A 13514-nucleotide genomic window follows, 5' to 3' on the forward strand; every position below is an offset into this window, starting at 1 on the left:
TTTCTGCCCTGCCCTCGTCCTGGGAGCTACTTTCTTCATGGGCTAAAATTGGATTAAAAATACAATAAAATTCATTTCTTCACCAAATCAAAAGCCCATCCAAATCCTAAGATCCAAGAATAGAAAGTGTATAAATAGGAGATAGTTTGATGTAATTAGGACCTTTTCCTTTACTTTGGAACTTGGATCTTTCTTTTGAGCTTTGAATTTTATTTTTGAACTTTGGGACTTCTCTTGGTGACTTCACTGAGATTTCAGAGAATTGGGGAGGAGAATTGATCTCTCTTCTTCCTCGTTCTTGCTTGGGCACTTTTAATTTCCTTGTTTTGAGTTTTGGGTGTGAAGAATTGAGGAAATTCTGTCTCAATCTCCATTCAAAATCTCTTTAAATCTTCTTCTGCATAATTTAGTTGAATTTCAGTTACTTTACTGCTTCTTCTTCAATTTCTTGTTAATTGCTTTGTGGACTTGGATCTGGGAAGGCAATTGAGATCTAGACTTTGCTATCTAGTCTCTTGAGTCCTGAGATCCCATTTTTTCCTTTGGTTCTTCTGTGAACCTCTGCTGCAAGTCAATTTTCATTTCTGTTTAGACTCTAGTTCTTTCTAATTCAACTTCTGCTTTATTAATTGTTGCAATTAAATTTCTCTTGCTGAAATTCTGAATTCCCAGTCCTCAACTCCCCTTTTCCATTCAAGCAATTTACATTTCTTGCATTTTAAGTTATTGCAATTTACATTTCTTGCACTTTAAGTTTCAGTCGTTTAATTTCTTGTTCTTTAAGATTCAGCACTTTTACTTTTCTGTCCTCTAATTTACTGCAATTCTCCCCTCTCCCTTTACATTCCAAGCAATTTAGCTTCTGTTAGAGATAAACCACTCAACCAATACTTGATTCGCTTGTCTAAATCAACCACTAAACTAAAATTGCTCAATCCTTCAATCCTTGTGGGATCGACCTCACTCCCGTGAGTTTTTATTACTTGATGCGACCCGGTACACTTGCCGGTGAGTTTTGTGTTGGATCGTTTTCCACACATCAATTTCTTTATTAGAGTTTCTCACAGGGAGTCCTCTATACTCTGACATAGAGACCCCGCCTTTCCTTTTCTTGGTTTGTTTCTTCTTGTTTATGAGAAGGAACACGGATAAGGAAACCCTTCAACAAGCTCAACCTTGCAAAGCCAGATAGAATCTCAGAGAATCTTTTGAGAAGGAAGCTGAAGAGACAACTATGGCTGCCAATCCAAACGCTGGAGGAGACGCAAGGAAGGTGCTTGGCTCTTAAACTGCACCCATATTTAACTTCTATGGGCGTAGCATATCCATACCTGCCATTGGTGCCAATAATTTCGAGCTCAAGCCTCAACTGGTCACTCTGGTGGAACGGAATTGTCAGTTTCATGGACTCCCGCAGGAGGATCCCAACAAGTTCATATATGATTTCTGTAGATCTGTGATACTGTTAAGACAAATAAAGTGAACCCCGAGGTTTAGAAGCTCATGCTCTTTCTTTTTGCTGTAAGGGACAGAGCAAAGCTATTGCTAGATTCTCAGCATAAGGAGAGCCTGGACACGTGGGAGAAGGTGGTCAATGGATTTCTGGCCAAATTCTTTCTACCTCAGAAACTGAGTAAGCTTAGAGTTGAAGTCCAGACTTTCAGACAGAAAGAGGGAGAGTCCCTCTATGAGGCCTGAGAGAGGTACAAGTAGTTGATCAGGAGATGCCCTCCCGACATAATCTCAAAGTGGACCATGTTGGAGATATTTTATGATGGCCTCTCTGAGATGTCCAAGATGTCACTGGATCACTCTGAAGGTGGTTCACTCCACATGAAGAAAACACCTGAGGAAGCACAGAAGCTCATTGAGATAATTGCCAACAACTAATATATGTACACTTCTGAGAGAAACCCTGTAAACACTGGGACTACTCAAAAGAGAGGAGTCATGGAGGTGGACACATTAGACACCATTTTGGCCTAAAACAAGCTCATGTCTCAGTAAATCAACATGATCTCCCAACACCTAAGTGGGATGCAAGCTTCAGCTGTCAATACTCAAGATGCATCCTATAAAGGAGACGCTGGTGACAATGCTTAGATCACCATGGAGGAAGTAAATTACATGAGGAATCCCTCCAGAAATCCCAATAATAATCCTTATTCAAACACTTTTAATCAGGAATGGAGGAATCACCCCAACTTCGGGTGGAGAGATCAGTAGAAGCCTCAACAAGGCTTCAATAATCAGGGTGGAACCAATAAAAATAGGTTCAATAACAGACAGTTCTAACCCTCTCAGCAGCAGATGGAAATGCCTCAACAAAACCTCTCTGACCTGGCCACCATAGTTTCTAACCTCTTTAAGTCCACTCATATCTTTATGGAAGATGCTCAATCTTCAATTCGGAATTTAGAGATACAGGTGGGCCAGTTGAGTAAGAGGATACCCTAGGAACCCTCTAACACTCTTCCAAGCAACACAGAGGTAAATCCAAGGAAAGAGTGCAAAGCTCTCACTATGGGAGAAGAGGCCAAATCCAAGGAGAAATATGTTGTTGAGGAATTGAAGGAGAACAAGGCTCAGGAGGAGACTAGTAGTGTACTTATACACGCCATTATGGAGATGAATGAGCCTGAAGAACAACCCTCTCCAAATGTGCAAAAGGAGACTGAGGATGAGCAACTTGCTCAATTCTTGGCATTCCTCAGGAAGTTGCAAGTAAATATCTTTTTTGTTGAGGTGCTGGAAAAGAAACCTCCCTATATGGCCTGTTTGAAAAGTGTAATCTTTTAAAAGAAGGCCCTGAAGGGAGATGAAATAGTGGTGCTAACCAAGGAGTGTAGTAAACTTGTGCAAAGAAAATACAATTACTCCCCCCTTGTGACCACTATAAAAGAAAACCTATAGAACCATCCACATTCCAATATAATTACTCCCAAGAAGCAACATTCTCACATACACCATCTCCATATTCTTATCAAGATGAACCACCTTCCTATCGTGAACCCTTATATCCACTCCAATCTCTAATGGATGACACCCTTGGTCTTATTCTTCAAGGGCAAGGAGAGATGCAAAGGATGGCACTAGAATTCATGGCTACCTTGACCGAGGTAGTAAATACTCTAGCCTCCCAATGCTTAGACACTCAAAGTACTCCCATGACCACATGTGGAGAATCTAATGAGGAGCATAGCATGAAGGAGAGATTAGAAACTCTGGTGGAAAATGAGAAATGTGACTTTGTATTGGAACAATTAGAGGAAGCCATAATTGTTGAAGAGGAAGAAATGGTTGAAGACTTAGGAGATGCAGAACCTCCATGGGAATCTCAAGTCATAGAGCATCCTTCCAAAAAGTTTGAATTTGATGTTGAGGAGGGTGCGCAACCTCCAAAGCATGTCATGAATGAAGAATTGGAAGACATGGATTCAATCATTGAAGAATTTTTATCCACAATTGAATCCTCTCGCTTTGGACATGAAATAGAGGCCAAAGAAGAAAATACACAACCTCCTATACCCTTGGTAAGCAATGAAGAAGAAATTGAATTGGAAGAAAGCTACCAAGAGGAAGACGTTAAAGTTGAAGAAGCTTGCCGAGAGGTGGAAGTAGTCAAGGAAGAACACAAAGGAGTGAAGCATACATTGTCAAAACCATTGGAAACAACCCTTCCTAAGTTACCATCCAACATAATATTTGGTGCGCGAAATTGTGATCATCAATGGCGCCATCAACATGGTACGCTCAATTGCAATCTCAACTCTTTATCACAACTTCGCACAACTAACCAGCAAGTGCACTAGGTCGTCCAAGTAATAAACCTTACGCGAGTAAGGGTCGATCCCACGGAGATTGTTGGTATGAAGCATGCTATGGTCATCTTGTAAATCTCAGTCAGGCAGATTCAAATGGTTATAGGTGATTTATGAATAAAGCATAAAATAAAGATAGAGATACTTATGCAATTCATTTGTGGGAATTTCGGATAAGCGTATGGAGATGCTTTGTCCCTTCCATCTCTCTGCTTTCCTACTGTCTTCATCCAATCCTTCTTACTCCTTTCCATGGCAAGTTGTATGTTGGGCATCACCGTTGTCAATGGCTACAGTCCCGTCCTCTCAGTGAAAATGTTCAACGCGCTCTGTCACAGCACGGCTATTCAGCTGTCGGTTCTCGATCATGTCGGAATAGAATCCAGTGATTCTTTTGCGTCTGTCACTAACGCCCCACAATCGCGAGTTTGAAGCTCGTCACAGTCATTCAATACTCGAATCCTACTCAGAATACCACAGACAAGGTTTAGACCTTCCGGATTCTCTTGAATGCCGCCATCAATTCTAGCTTATACCACGAAGATTCTGATTAAGGAACCCAAGAGATAAACATTCAAGCCTTGTTTTCTTGTAGAACGGAAGTGGTTGTCAGGCACGCGTTCATAAGTGAGAATGATGATGAGCGTCACATAATCATCACATTCATCATGTTCTTGGGTACGAATGAATATCTTAGAAGAAGAATAAGCTGAATTGAATAGAAGAACAATAGTAATTGCATTAATACTCGAGGTATAGCAGAACTCCACACCTTAATCTATGGTGTGTAGAAACTCCACCGTTGAAAATACATAAGAACAAGGTCTAGGCATGACCGAGAGGCCAGCCTCCATGATCTAAGGACTAGGCATCCAAAGATGATCCTAAGATCTAAAGTGATTAAAAGATGAAAATACAATAGCAAAAGGTCCAACTTATAGAGAACTAGTAGCTAGGGTTTACAGAAATGAGTAAATGACATAAAAATCCACTTCCGGGCCCACTTGGTGTGTGCTTGGGCTGAGCATTGAAGCATTTTCATGTAGAGACTCTTCTTGGAGTTAAACGCCAGCTTTTGTGCCAGTTTGGGCATTTAACTCCCATTCTTGTGCCAGTTCCGGCGTTTTATGCCAGAATTCTTGAGCTGACTTAGAACGCCTGTTTGGGCCATCAAATCTCGGGCAAAGTATGAACTATTATACATTGCTGAAAAGCCCAGAATGTCTCCAACGCAGTTAAGAATCCACTTCGAGTGCAGGGAGGTCAGAATCCAACAGCATCTGCAGTCCTTTTCAGCCTCTGAATCAGATTTTTGCTCAGGTCCCTCAATTTCAGCCAGAAAATACCTGAAATCACAGAAAAACACACAAACTCATAGTAAAGTCTAGAAAAGTGAATTTTAACTAAAAACTAATAAAAATATAATAAAAACTAACTAAAACATACTAAAAACATACTAAAAACAATGCCAAAAAGCGTATGAATTATCTGCTCATCACAACACCAAACTTAAATTGTTGCTTGTCCTCAAGCAACTGAAGATCAAATAAGATAAAAAGAAGAGAATATGCAATGAATTCCAAAAACATCTATGAAGATCAGTATTAATTAGATGAGCGGGGCTTTTAGCTTTTTGCCTCTGAACAGTTTTGGCATCTCACTTTATCCTTTGAAATTCAGAATGATCGGCTTCTATAGGAACTCAGAATCCAGATAATGTTATTGATTCTCCTAGTTAAGTATGATGATTCTTGAACATAGCTACTTTATGAGTCTTGGCTGTGGCCTAAAGCACTCTGTCTTCCAGTATTACCACCGGATACATACATGCCACAGACACATAACTGGGTGAACCTTTTCAGATTGTGACTCAGCTTTGCTAGAGTCCCCAATTAGAGGTGTCCAGGGTTCTTAAGCACACTCTTTTTGCCTTGGATCATGACTTTATTTTTTCTTTTTCTCTCTTCTTTTTTTCGTTTTTTTTTTTGAAATCACTGCTTTTTCTTGCTTCAAGAATCATTTTTATGATTTTTCAGATCCTCAGTAACATGTCTCCTTTTTCATCATTCTTTCAAGAGCCAACATTCATGAACAACAAATTCAAAAGACATATGCACTGTTCAAGCATACATTCAGAAAACAAAGTATTGCCACCACATCAAAATAATTAATCTGTTATAAAATTCAAAATTCATGCAATTCTTCTCTTTTCCAATTAAGAACATTTTTTTTAGAAAGGTGATGGATTCATAAGACATTCATAACTTTAAGGCATAGACACTAAGACACTAATGATCATAGGACACAAATATAGATGATGAACATAAGCATAAAAAATTCGAAAAACAGGAAAATAAAGAACAAGGAAATTAAAGAACGGGTCCACCTTAGTGATGGCGGCTTGTTCTTCCTCTTGAAGATCTTATGGAGTGCTTGAGCTCCTCAATGTCTCTTCCTTGCCTTTGTTGCTCCTCTCTCATGATTCTTTGATCTTCTCTAATTTCATGGAGGAGAATGGAATATTCTTGGTGCTCCACCCTTAGTTGTCCCATGTTGGAACTCAATTCTCCTAGGGAGGTGTTGATTTGCTCCCAATAGTTTTGTGGAGGAAAGTGCATCCCTTGAGGTATCTCAGGGATTTCATGGCGAGTGGGATCTCTTGTTTGCTCCATCCTCTTCTTAGTGATGGGCTTGTCTTCATCAATGAGGATGTCTCCCTCTATGTCAATTCCAACTGAATAACAGAGGTGACAAATGAGATGAGAGAAAGCTAACCTTGCCAAGGTAGAGGACTTGTCCGCCACCTTATAAAGTTCTTAGGATATAACCTCATGAACTTCTACTTCCTCTCCAATCATGATGCTATGAATCATGATAGCCCGATCTATAGTAACTTCGGACCGGTTGCTAGTGGGAATGATTGAGCGTTGGATAAACTCCAACCATCCTCTAGCCACGGGTTTGAGGTCAAGCCTTCTTAGTTGAATCGGCTTCCCTCTTGAATCTCTCTTCCATTGAGCGCCCTCTTCACAAATGTCTATGAGGACTTGGTCCAACCTTTGATCAAAGTTGACCCTTCTAGTGTAAGGGTGTTCATCTCCTTGCATCATGGGCAAGTTGAATGCCAACCTTACATTTTCCGGACTAAAATCCAAGCATTTCCCTCGAATCATTGTAAGCCAATTCTTTGGGTCTGGGTTCACACTTTGATCATGGTTCTTGGTGATCCATGCATTGGCATAGAACTCTTGAACCATTAAGATTCCGATTTGTTGAATGGGGTTCTCCTCTTCTTCGGATCTCATGTCGGATCTCCGGATATTCACTCTTTTTGAGTTTGAAAGGGACCTCGGGGATCACCTTCTTCATGGCCACAACTTTATAGAAGTGGTCTTAATGCACCCTTGAGATGAATCTCTCCATCTCCCATGACTCGGAGGTGGAAGCTTTTGCCTTCCCTTTCTTCTTTCTAGAGGTTTCTCCGGTCTTAGATGCCATAAATGGTTATGGAAAAACAAAAAGCAATGCTTTTACCACACCAAACTTAGAAAGTTTGCTCGTCTTCGAGCAAAAGAAGAAAGAAGAGAGTAGAAGAAGAAGAAATAGAGGAGATGGAGGTGGCTTTGTGGTTTGGCCAAGGGGGAGAAGTAGTGTTTTGGTTGTATGAAAATGAAGGAGGGAAGATGGGTTTATATAGGGGTGGAGAGAGGGGTAGGGTTCGGTCATGTGAGGGTGGGTTGGGAGGGAAAGTGGTTTGAATTTGAATGGTGAGGTAGGTGAAGGGTTTTTGGGGAAGAGGTGTTGAGGTGATTGGTGAATGGGTGAAGAAGAGAGAGAGTGGTGGGGTAGGTGGGGATCCTGTGGGGTCCACAGATCCTGAAGTGTCAAGGAAAATTCATCCCTGCACCAAGTGGCGAGCAAAAATGTTCTTTATGCCAATTCTGGCATTAAACGTCGGGCTGATGCCCATTTCTGGCGTTTAACGCCAGCTTCTTGCCCTTTCCTGGCGTTTAACGCCAGTCTGGTGCCCTTTTCTAGCGTTAAACGCCTAGAAATGTGCCAGACTGGGCGTTAAACGCCCATTTGCTGCCCTTACTGGCGTTTAAACGCCAGCAGGTTTTTCTCCAGGGTGTGCTATTTTTCTTTCTGTTTTTCATTCTGTTTTTGCTTTTTCAATTGATTTTGTGACTTCCCATGATCATCAACCTACAAAAAACATAAAATAACAAAGAAAATATAGATAAATATAACATTGGGTTGCCTTCTAACAAGCGCTTCTTTAATGTCAGTAGCTTGACAGTGGGCTCTCATGGAGTTTCACAGATACTCAGAGCAATGTTGGAACCTCCCAACAGCAAACTTAGAGTTTGAATGCGGGGGTTCAACACCAAACTTAGAAGTTGGTTGAGGCCTCCCAACACCAAACTTAGAGTTTGACTGTGGGGGCTCTGTTTGACTCTGTTTTGAGAGAAGCTCTTCATGCTTCCTCTCCATGGTTACAGAGGGATGTCCTTGAGCCTTAAACACAAAGGATTATTCATTCACTTGAATGATCAATTCTCCTCTGTCAACATCAATCATAGCCTTTGCTGTGGCTAGGAAGGGTCTGCCAAGGATCATGGATTCATCCATGCACTTCCCAGTCTCTAGGACTATAAAATCAGCAGGGATGTAATGGTCTTCAACTTTTACCAGAACATCCTCTACAAGTCCGTAAGCTTGTTTTCTTGAATTATCTGCCATCTCTAGTGAGATTCTTGCAGCTTGTACCTCAAAGATCCCTAGCTTCTCCATTACGGAGAGAGGCATGAGGTTTATGCTTGACCCTATGTCACACAGAGCCTTCTTGAAGGTCATGGTGCCTATTGTACAAGGTATTGAGAACTTCCCAGGGTCCTGTCTCTTTTGAGGTAGTTTCTGCCTAGACAAGTCAGCCAGTTCTTTGGTGAGTAAAGGGGGTTCATCCTCCCAAGTCTCATTACCAAATAACTTGTCATTTAGGTTCATGATTGCTCCAAGGTACTTAGCAACTTGCTCTTCAGTGACATCTTCATCCTCTTCAGAGGAAGAATACTCATCAGAGCTCATGAATGGCAGAAGTAATTCCAATGGAATCTCTATGGTCTCAGTGTGAGCCTCAGATTCCCATGGTTCCTCATTAGGAAACTCATTGGAGGCCAGTGGACGTCCATTGAGGTCTTCCTCAGTGGCGCTCACTGCCTCTTTCTCCTCTCCAAGTTTGGCCATGTTGATGGCCTTACACTCTCCTTTTGGATTCTCTTCTATATTGCTTGGAAGAGTACTAGGAGGGAGTTCAGTAACTTTCTTACTCAGTTGACCCACTTGTGCCCTTAAGTTTCTAATGGAGGACCTTGTTTCAGTCATGAAACTTTGAGTGGTTTTGATTAGATAAGAGACCATGGTTGCTAAGTCAGAGTGGCTCTGCTTAGGATTCTCTGTCTGTTGCTGAGAAGATGATGGAAAAGGCTTGCCATTGCTAAACCTGTTTCTTCCACCATTATTGTTGTTGAAACCTTGTTGAGGTCTCTGTTGATCCTTCCATGAGAGATTTGGATGATTTCTCCATGAAGGATTATAGGTGTTTCCATAGGGTTCTCCCATGTAATTCACCTCTTCCATTGAAGTGTTCTCAGGATCATAAGCTTCTTCTTCAGATGAAGCGTCCTTAGTACTGCCTGGTGCAGCTTGCATTCCAGACAGACTTTGAGAAATCATATTGACTTGCTGAGTCAATATTTTGTTTTGAGCCAATATGGCATTCAGAGCATCAATCTCAAGAACTCCTTTCTTTTGATTCATCCCATTGTTCACAGGATTCCTTTCAGAAGTGTACATGAATTGGTTATTCGCAACCATTTCAATGAGTTCTAGAGCTTCTGCAGGCGTCTTCTTCAGATGAAGAGATCCTCCAGCAGAGCTATCCAATGACATCTTGGACAGTTCAGACAGACCATCATAGAAGATACATATGATGCTCCACTCAAAAAGCATGTCAGAAGGACACTTTCTGATCAATTGTTTGTATCTTTCCCAAGCTTCATAGAGGGATTCACCTTCCTTCTGTCTGAAGGTTTAGACTTCCACTCTAAGCTTACTCAATTTTTGAGGTGGAAAGAACTTTGCCAAGAAGGCATTGACTAGCTTTTTCCAAGAGTTCAGGCTTTCTTTAAGTTGTGAGTCCAACCATATTCTAGCTCTATCTCTTACAGCAAAAGGGAATAGCATAAGTCTGTAGACCTCAGGGTTAACCCCATTGGTCTTAACAGTGTCACAGATTTGCAAGAATTCAGCTAAAAACTGATGAGGATCTTCCAATGGAAGTCCATGAAACTTGCAATTCTGTTGCATTAGAGAAACTAATTGAGGCTTAAGCTCAAAGTTGTTTGCTCCAATGGCAGGGATAGAGATGCTTCTCCCATAGAAGTCGGGAGTAGGTGCAGTAAAGTCACCCAGCACCTTCCTTGCATTGTTGGCATTGTTGTTGTTTTCAACTGCCATGTCTTCTTCTTTGAAGATTTCTGTTAGGTCCTCTGCAGAGAATTGTGCTTTAGCTTCTCTTAGCTTTCGCTTCAAGGTCCTTTCAGGTTCAGGGTCAGCCTCAACAAGAATGCTTTTGTCTTTGCTCCTGCTCATATGAAAGAGAAGAAAACAAGAAAATATGGAATCCTCTATGTCACAGTATAGAGATTCCTTGAGGTGTCAGAGGAAAAGAAAAATAGAAGGAAGAGGTAGAAGAATTCGAACTTAGAAAGATAGAATTCAAATTGTACATGTTAGTCCATAAATAGAAGGATGTGAGAAGAGGGGAAGAAATTTTTGAAAATAAGTTAAAAAGATTTTAAAAACATTTTGAAAAATTGAAGAATGATTTTCGAAAAATATGACTGGGAAGGAAATAAAGTGATTTTTGAAAAAGATTTTGAAATTAGAAATAAAAAAGATATGATTGAAAACTATTTTGAAAAAGATGTGATTAAAAAGATATGATTGAAAAGTTATGGTTTTAAAAAGATATTATTGAGAAGATATGATTTGAAAAAACAATTTACAAAGATTTGATTTTGAAAATTAATGACTTGGCTAACAAGAAAATATATGATTCAAACTTTAAACCTTTCTCAACAGAAAAGGCAACATACTTGAAATGTCGAATCAAATCATTAATTGTTAGCAAGTATTTTTGAAAGTGGAAAGAAATTGATTTTGAAAATATATGATTGAAAAGATATGATTTTGAAAAATTTTGAAAACTTGAAAAAAAATTTGCATTAAAAACAAAATCTTCCCTCTTATGCCATCCTGGTGTTAAACGCCCAGAATGGTATACATTCTGGCGTTTAACGCCCAAAATGCTACCCTTTTGGGCGTTAAACGCCCAAAATGCTACCCTTTTGGGCGTTAAACGCCCAGCCAGGTGCCTTGGCTGGCGTTTAAACGCCAGTTTTCCTTCTTCACTGGGCGTTTTGAACGCCCAGCTTTTTCTGTGTAATTCCTCTGCTGTATGTTCTGAATCTTCAATTCTCTGTATTATTGACTTGAAAAGACACAAATTAAAATTTTTTTGGATTTTTAATGATGAGAAAAAATGAAAATGCAACTAAAATCAAATGAACAATGCATGCAAGACACCAAACTTAGAAGTTTGTATACTACTGACACTAACAAATTGAGAATGCATATGAGAAACAAGAAAACACACAAAACAAGAGAATTTAAAGATCAGAGCAAGTAAATCATCAAGAACAACTTGAAGATCAATGAAGACACATGATAAATGCAAGAACAGAAACATGCAATTGACACCAAACTTAAAGTGGGACACTAGACTTAAACAAGAAATATTTTTGATTTTTATGATTTTATAATTTTTTTGGTTTTTTTTATCGAAAATTATATGGAGAAGAAAATAAAGAAATTCAAAATTTTTAATAAGAATTCCAGGAATCATGCAATGTTAGTCTAAAGCTTTAGTCTAAAGGAATTAGACATGGCTAGCCAAGCTTCAGCAGGACATTGCATTCAAGAGCTAAATTGATGAAGATCAATCAGCTTTGGTGATGATAAGAACATCACCTTGAAACACTAGAATTCATTCTTAAAAATTATGAAAAATACCTAATCTAAGCAACAAGATGAACCGTTAGTTGTCCAAACTCAAACAATCCCCGGCAATGGCGCCAAAAACTTGGTGCACGAAATTGTGATCATCAATGGCGCCATCAACATGGTACGCTCAATTGCAATCTCAACTCTTTATCACAACTTCGCACAACTAACTAGCAAGTGCACTGGGTCGTCCAAGTAATAAACCTTACGTGAGTAAGGGTCGATCCCACGGAGATTGTTGGTATGAAGCAAGCTATGGTCATCTTGTAAATCTCAGTCAGGCAGATTCAAATGGTTATAGGTGATTTATGAATAAAGCATAAAATAAAGATAGAGATACTTATGCAATTCATTGGTGGGAATTTCAGATAAGCGTATGGAGATGCTTTGTCCCTTCCGTCTCTCTGCTTTCCTACTGTCTTCATCCAATCCTTCTTACTCCTTTCCATGGCAAGCTGTATGTTGGGCATCACCGTTGTCAATGGCTACAGCCCGTCCTCTCAGTGAAAATGTTCAACGCGCTCTATCACAGCACGGCTATTTAGCTGTCGGTTCTCGATCATGTCGGAATAGAATCTAGTGATTCTTTTGCGTCTGTCACTAACGCCCCACAATCGCGAGTTTGAAGCTCGTCACAGTCATTCAATCCTCGAATCCTACTCAGAATACCACCGACAAGGTTTAGACCTTCCGGATTCTCTTGAATGCCGCCATCAATTCTAGCTTATACCACGAAGATTCTGATTAAGGAACCTAAGAGATAAACATTCAAGCCTTGTTTGCTTGTAGAACGGAAGTGGTTGTCAGGCACGCGTTCATAAGTGAGAATGATGATGAGCGTCACATAATCATCACATTCATCATGTTCTTAAGTACGAATAAATATCTTAGAACAAGAATAAGCTGAATTGAATAGAAGAACAATAGTAATTGCATTAATACTCGAGGTACAGCAGAGCTCCACACCTTAATCTATGGTGTGTAGAAACTCCACCGTTGAAAATACATAAGAACAAGGTCTAAGCATGGCCGAGAGGCCAGCCTCCATGATCTAAGGACTAGGCTCCAAAGATGATCCTAAGATCTAAAGTGATCAAAAGATGAAAATACAATAGCAAAATGTCCTACTTATAGAGAACTAGTAGTTAGGGTTTACAGAAATGAGTAAATGACATAAAATTCCACTTCCGGGCCCAGTTGGTGTGTGCTTGGGCTAAGCATTGAAGCATTTTCGTGTAGAGACTCTTCTTGGAGTTAAACGCCAGCTTTTGTGCCAGTTTGGGCGTTTAACTCCCATTCTTGTGCCAGTTCCGGCGTTTTACACCAGAATTCTTGAGCTGACTTGGAACGCCTGTTTGGGCCATCAAATCTCAGGAAAAGTATGAACTATTATACATTGCTGGAAAGCCCAGAATGTCTACTTTCCAACGCAGTTGAGAGCGCGCCACTTGGGCTTCTGTAGCTCCAGAAAATCTACTTTGAGTGCAGGAAGGTCAGAATCCAACAGCATCTGCAGTCCTTTTCAGCCTCTGAATCAGATTTTTGCTCAGGTCCCTCAATTTCAGC

The 13514-nt window shown here is 40.2% G+C and overlaps 2 non-coding genes across 2 annotated transcripts; one reads left to right on the forward strand and one right to left on the reverse strand.

Annotated features, from left to right (window-relative positions):
• Positions 1-1635: 1635 nt before the first annotated feature.
• On the reverse strand, positions 1636-1744 carry LOC112704729 (small nucleolar RNA R71). The gene has a single exon (XR_003155338.1). It is a non-coding gene; the product is annotated as a small nucleolar RNA R71 (small nucleolar RNA).
• An 8083-nt stretch (positions 1745-9827) lies between these two features.
• On the forward strand, positions 9828-9935 carry LOC112704370 (small nucleolar RNA R71). Its single transcript, XR_003154996.1, has one exon. It is a non-coding gene; the product is annotated as a small nucleolar RNA R71 (small nucleolar RNA).
• Positions 9936-13514: the final 3579 nt, after the last annotated feature.

Source organism: Arachis hypogaea, chromosome 7 (genome assembly GCF_003086295.3).
Source record: "Arachis hypogaea cultivar Tifrunner chromosome 7, arahy.Tifrunner.gnm2.J5K5, whole genome shotgun sequence".
NCBI lineage: Eukaryota > Viridiplantae > Streptophyta > Magnoliopsida > Fabales > Fabaceae > Arachis > Arachis hypogaea.